Genomic DNA, 6,666 nt, shown 5'->3' on the forward strand with positions numbered 1-6,666 from the left:
ACTTGTGATTTCTCTCTGTCAAATAAATAAATAAAATCTTTAAAAAAAAAAAAAAAGAGTCCATTTGTGGTGCTGTTTTTGCTTGGGTACCTCCTATTAGTTTGACTATTTCAAATCCACCTGCTCAAAGAAAGAAGGCTACTGACTCTTCTAGATGCAGAATAAGGCCCTCTGAAGGAAGATGACAAGACAAATGTTTCTGAGATAGGAAGAGCTGAGATTTACAAAGTCAGAGTCTCATGTTCAGAGGAGAAGAGGGCAAGAAAAGGCAAAGCCTGACATATTTCTGTTGTTGTTTTTCTCCCAAATAGAAGAAATAGGAGATGTTGAGCAAGTAAGGGAAAGGGGAAGCAAACATGACTCTGATGTAATAGGCAAATTAACTAATATGTGAACTAAAATGTGCATAGGCCATACAATATACTGTAATGATGCTCATTATGCTTGAGAGAGAGTGTGATATCTGTGAGGAAAAATAATGTTGAAGGCAAGAGATGTCAGAAAAGGAAACTGGCAGGCATCCTGCAGATTCACTGAAGGACTGAATTAAGGCTTCTTCCAGAGGAGGTTGGGAGCAAACAGATTTTTTTTTTTTTTTTTTTTTTTTTAATGAGAATCTCTTCAAATGAAGAGGTTCCCTGTAACTTCTGTTCCTTTTCTCCTTGAACGTGACTCTTGGACTTGAACTACAGATTAAAGGGTTTGTCCCTTAGAAGTGTCTAACTCATAGAAGAATACATCTGTGTTTGACCACTTTCCTGACTTGACTCGTTTTAGGAACTAATCCCAGGAGTCCTGTTAGCTCTTCCTTGACCCTAATTTCAGTTTTTTTCCTTTCTCTTACTCTGAAAGCTGATTTAGAACTTGCCTCACTATGCAGTGGAGACATGAAATTATTTTCAAGAGACCATTCTATTGTTCACATAGTTCCCCTGGCTTGAAAGATCCTTATCCTTCATTATTCTACCCAGGAAACTCATTAAAAAGGAAAAAGTCAGAGGTCCAAGATTATATTTTCTAATTAAGAATTTCTTGATCTTTTTTTGGGCAGAATTGATTGATTCTTCTTCCATATACTTAAAGACATAATATACTTGTGTTACTCTACTTGTTGCATTATGTTTATTACTAATTAGGTCTGTGTGTGGGTCTCTCTCTAAATCTGAATTGCTTAAGCATAAGGATAATAATTCCTTATTGTTCATCATAACATATATCTTCCATCCTGTGGTAGGAATTAAATGAAAAAATAGATGTAAAATATTTAGCATGGCTCCTGGGACATAGGTTGTGTGATCACAAATGCTAGTTAAAGTGAATAGTAATTGCACCATGGATTATTCTCATTTAAATAATCTCTATTTACTAAGAAAATTAATTTTAAGAAAACATTATTCATCATAATAATGCATTTAATATTTTCATTGTCATCTAGCCAAGCTAAATGTTCTTTGGTCACCTAGTTAAGAAAAAAAGTTAACACCTTCTGCCTCTGGCATGTAACATTGGTACTTCCAAGCTCTGGGCTTCAATCTCTCATGTAAAATGTTGAGGTTAATTATATTCAACATCTCTTCCCCTTGAACATTCCATGGCAATATTCTGCTGAATACTTTCTTAACCTATGCTTCTCTATTTGTAGTATGTATAATCACCTATATTTTAAAAAAAGAAAAATATAATTCAAGATTGTTTCTATACATTAGCACACCAACATAATATCTTGCCCAATAAGGGAACTCACAAAAAATTCATTGATGAATTATGAAAAAGTCACTGCTTTAACTCCGAATGAGTGCTCTTTTTGCGTAGTAAATCTATTTTTTGTATGTACTTGAGTTTATCACTTCCTTTCCTTTCATTTATAAGAGTGATTTCCTGGTTACCCATAATATGTCAGCTTCCTCTCCTTGACTGAGCCACCTCCTCTTTGTTAGGTGAATTCCATCAAGTCATTTTGAGTGACCAGACATATTTATGAATTTACATAAGTCTTAGTCAAACCAGCAGGAGAACTTGTCTCATTCTAGCTGATGGCCTAAAGATTTGAATGAAAATCCATAAATTCACATATCCTTGGCTTTGCATAATCCATTTTGCATGGTCCTATATGATTCACAATGCTACCTCGTCCTCCACAAATTTCCTTTCATTTCTCACCACAATATTTTTCAAGATTTCACTCCTAGAAACCTTTTATATTATCAATACATTAGATAATGAATAAAGATAGATATTCAACAATTCAGTTTTATTAACTAAATTCTTGTTGATATTGATACATTTATAGAACTTCAGTCCAAAGAGCAGTGCTTTAGGGAGAAGATGCCATTATCATAATGAGATTTCTTCCTCTGACACAAACCATTAGATGGAGTCAATATTGATGAAGCTTTTATCCTGACTTGGGTAATTTGTAACTCCTGCCTGGGTATGACTTTTCAGCTCAGTTGTTCTTAAGTCCATTAACTGCTATAACAGGATGAACTCAGATTTATTGTCCCTGGAGCTTTGCAAAGAGTTGTGAGTTAAGAGGAAGAAGAGTCCTTGAAAATTGGAGGACACAGAAAAAATCAGTTTTGTTGGCTGCTGAGATTCAGCCCCATAGATAGTTTTGGTACAAGATACCCCCATCAGGTACAAGTTACATCCCTTGAACAGATGCCCATTCCCTCTAAGTCGGAAGAATTTAAGACAAGATTTGGAAAGGAGTATCTAAGAATACATTCCCTTCCAAAATCCCTCACAGTTGATTCACAAGTGTCTATTGATCCCCAATATTATGACCATCAGTGAGGTAAGTGATATGAGGAACATAATCATTCAAGAAGCTGTGCTCCATAATAGAAAGGACCCATCAAGAAGATTCATAAGACCTAAAATTCAATCTCTGATACACTACCCATGAGTGTCATGACAACTGATGATTCCTGATTTCTTTTTCTTCAGCCGCATCCAGTGTTCTTTCTAATATTTCAAGCTGATGGTTCAGTGAGCAGTTGTCAATGGAGAACTTGTGTGCATGACCCTGACCCACATCCAAGCCATTTGTAGTTAAGTTTTCACTCTAGCAAGACATAAGACTAAGCTGAGCATACTTGTTTAGATGCAAGTTGGTACCAGATCCTTCACTGGAAAATTGCAAAAAAGAGAAATGGTTGATGGTTTTAAAAGGAAATCTAGTAGAGCTCCCTGAAACAGACTTCATCCAGTGAAAGACGGGGATGTAGAAAATAAATATGCTAGCTTCCTTGACCTTTCCTGGGACTGCTATGAAGTTGTGCTTCACTGCCACCCCAAGTTCCCCAGTGGATTACACTCTGGTTGCACATTGTGGTAGCTTACTTGATGACATACTGTTTGGGTTTTCTTTCTTTCCCAGTCTCACTTCTCCTCTCCCTATCAGATCTTTTCTGACATTTCCTCCCAAATACACTGCTTTCATTTGAATCCTTGTCTCAAGGTATACTTCTGCAGAAATCAAATCAAGAAATCACTAACACAATGTGAATATAATATTCATATTTCATTTTAACCTTGATAAGGAAAGTCACCAAACATAAAATATATTTATATCATTTATGTTTGCCCTCATTACCACATAAGATAGACTACATTGTGTAAAACATAAGGAGTGCAAGTTAACTTTAGAGATAAAGTCAACCTGTTCACTGATTTCATTGTCTGTAAACAGTCTGTTTGTCATGTATTTTGTTAGTTTATAACTGTTCTTGCTTTATCCCCAAAACACTTACATCAGAAACGTAAACAACAACAGGTTTCCACAATAGCTTCGGAAATTGCCCAAAGTCCCGTAGAGATACAGATAATGATATGGAAGACATGCTTGGGGGTCCTTAGGGTGTTTGAGCACTAAAACGTCTCTTCTGGTCAGGTAGAGACATTTTCATGCTTACGGTTGCTGCAGATTCCCTACTAATTCCCTGAAGAAGCTCCAGTTCACTTCTGGCAGGCCTTTACTCCTCAGCACATGAGAGATGGGCTGCTGACAGGAAGCAGAGTACACCCCACATAATTAAGCAAAAGAGAGATTCCTAGGAATTACGTGACAAGAAAGAATCAGCAATCTCTGCTGCCCAGTTTAATTAGCTAATGAATGCCTAGAGAGGCACTAAGTCACTTTATTGATGCAGAATTCTGTTCTGACCACTCTTTGTGAATACACAATCATAGATTCTTGAAACCTGAGCTTTTTTTGAATCCTTAGTTTGACTTTGAAGGTGCTCCATGCACTGGCCTCAACCTGCCTCTACAGTCTCCCTGCTGACCATGGCTCCATATGCCCTCCATACTTCTTTTTTTTTTTTTTAAGATTTTATTTATTTATTTGACAGATCACAGGTAGGCAGAGAGGCAGGCAGAGAGAGAGGAGGAAGCAGGCTCCCTGCTGAGTAGACAGCTCGATGCGGGGCTTGATCCCAAGACCCTGGGATCACAACTCGAGCCGAAGGCAGAGGCTTTAACCCACTGAGCCACCCAGGAGCCCCTGCCCTCATATTTCTAATACAGTGTGTTTTAGTGCAAGTTTTTCCAAAAAAGAAACCCTGAGACAAAATTATATCTGATGCTTTACTGGAGGGTACTAATGGATGGCAGAATACACCACCTCAAAATGTACCACTTTGACATAAGGATTATTTAGAGTTCAAGACCCTTGAAAATCAGCAGGCGCAAGACAGGTGCTGTGACTCTTCCTACTTGAAAGCAGATTAAACCCCAGATAGGAAGTATCCTTCCAGCATCAGGAGAAAACTGACATTCTTACCACTGAAATAAATCTATAAAAATAAATCTTGTTAAACTAAAACCTCTATCTCTAGTCACTTCTTTACCTAATTAACTATCCTAGCCCAAGCCCATATGCATTGCCACAGTTTCACAACTTATTACTCTGTTCAATTCAGTGTAGACACACATTCAAATCTAATTGCTTCTTGGGGTCTTCATTTACTTATGAGGGCTCTCTGTCATGCAAAACTTTAATTAAATACATCTTTATGCTTTTCCCTAGTTAATGTGAATATGTCAGTCCAATTCTGAGTCCCAGTCAAAAGCCCTAAAAGAGTTAGAGCTTCAATTTTGCCTCCTCTGCATACAAGGAAGCACAAGATGAAAAAGAAAAGTAAGGCATGAAAGAGGGAAACCAAATACAGAGTGATGTGTTTCTGTGCTGGCTATCATATCACCCCAAAATGTGTTTGACTGCTGAGTCCTGCAGGATAAATCTGGGTTGACATCAAGGAATCACAGTACCTTAAAACAGTCCACCATGAATCAGAAGGGCAAGGAGATTTTCTCCTGCCTCCATCTCATCTTGTATATCTTCATTCTTCCCCCTGGAGGGTCAACACCCCTGTACTTTCGGGCTCTATTTTTCCCCTCTTGGCTCTCAAGGCATCCAGTTGGGAAGATAGAACATTCTCAACTTCATTGCACCAATAGACTTATTGCCTATTAATAGGCTTATTGCAGTGGTCTCTCCTTGTCAGTCTATACCTTGCACAGGTCCTTTTTTGTTTGCATTGGTGGGACAAGCAGGAATAGTTGGGCCCTTATCACCTTGGTAATGGCAAGAGCTATTGCTAAAACATTTATGGCTCAGAAGGAAAGCAAGTGCTAGGGCCAGGGATAAAAGTAGAGTTGAGCCACATGAATATGTTGCACGTGGTAGGGAGCTGGCACTACAGTATAGGCCCAACTGTGGAACCCCCTCTTGTACAGGACTACACTAGAAATGCGCAGCCTCAAAGTCACTTCAGTGACCAGTGCCCTTAAATGTTAACTCTAAAATTCAGAGCTAAAATCCACATACACAATATCCTTCTTTCTTGCATAGAATTTGCAAAGGGCAACATCATAATTATTAATTTAAAACAGAGTTTCTCAATCTTGGTACCATTGAGATTTGGGGTTAGATCATTCTTTAGTGAGAGGGGTTTTCCTGCACATTGTAGGACATTTGGTAGCTTCTCTGCCCTCTACCCGTTTTTGTTGTTACCCTGACTTCAACCCCCAGTTTACTGTCCACTCGATGCTACACCCTCTCACTGATTTTGAACACCAAAATGTCTCCAGACATTGCCTAATGTCTTCTGAAGGGAAAATCATCCCCAGTTACTAACAATTGCTTTTAGGTATGACTAAGTTTGCCCCAGGGTCCTAGACCCTAAGAACATTACCCCTTAAATTTTAGTGGGTTTTATTTTCACTTTCTGACACACGTCTTACGAGAGTATTAAGGATATTTGTCACCTCTTGCTTATGAAACCAATCAGAATGATACCGTCTACAGAATTGACCAGCAGGATATCGTGCATATTGTGAGAATGATCATCATGGTCAGGATCCCTGAGGATTGAGGTACATCCTGGGGAGATATTGCAAAAATAGGACAGTGACATAGCCATGAAAAGGCAAGCTGTATTCGATCCTCCATGCTAAAGGGATCACTTATTTGATAATAGCATACCAAATGTCAGAGGTTGGTGAATGTGCTTCAATAAAGATAATGTATCTGCTATTGGGAGTCAATTCTCAGTGGGCACCCCACATTTTGCATATCCTATGAGTAGAGGTACTGACTTTCTTTGTTCTAGACTATTTTTTTAAAGAATGTTTTATAACAAACAGCTTTGAAGGATAGGA

The sequence above is a fragment of the Mustela nivalis genome, assembly GCF_964662115.1.
Source record: "Mustela nivalis genome assembly, chromosome: 1".
NCBI classification, from domain to species: domain Eukaryota; kingdom Metazoa; phylum Chordata; class Mammalia; order Carnivora; family Mustelidae; genus Mustela; species Mustela nivalis.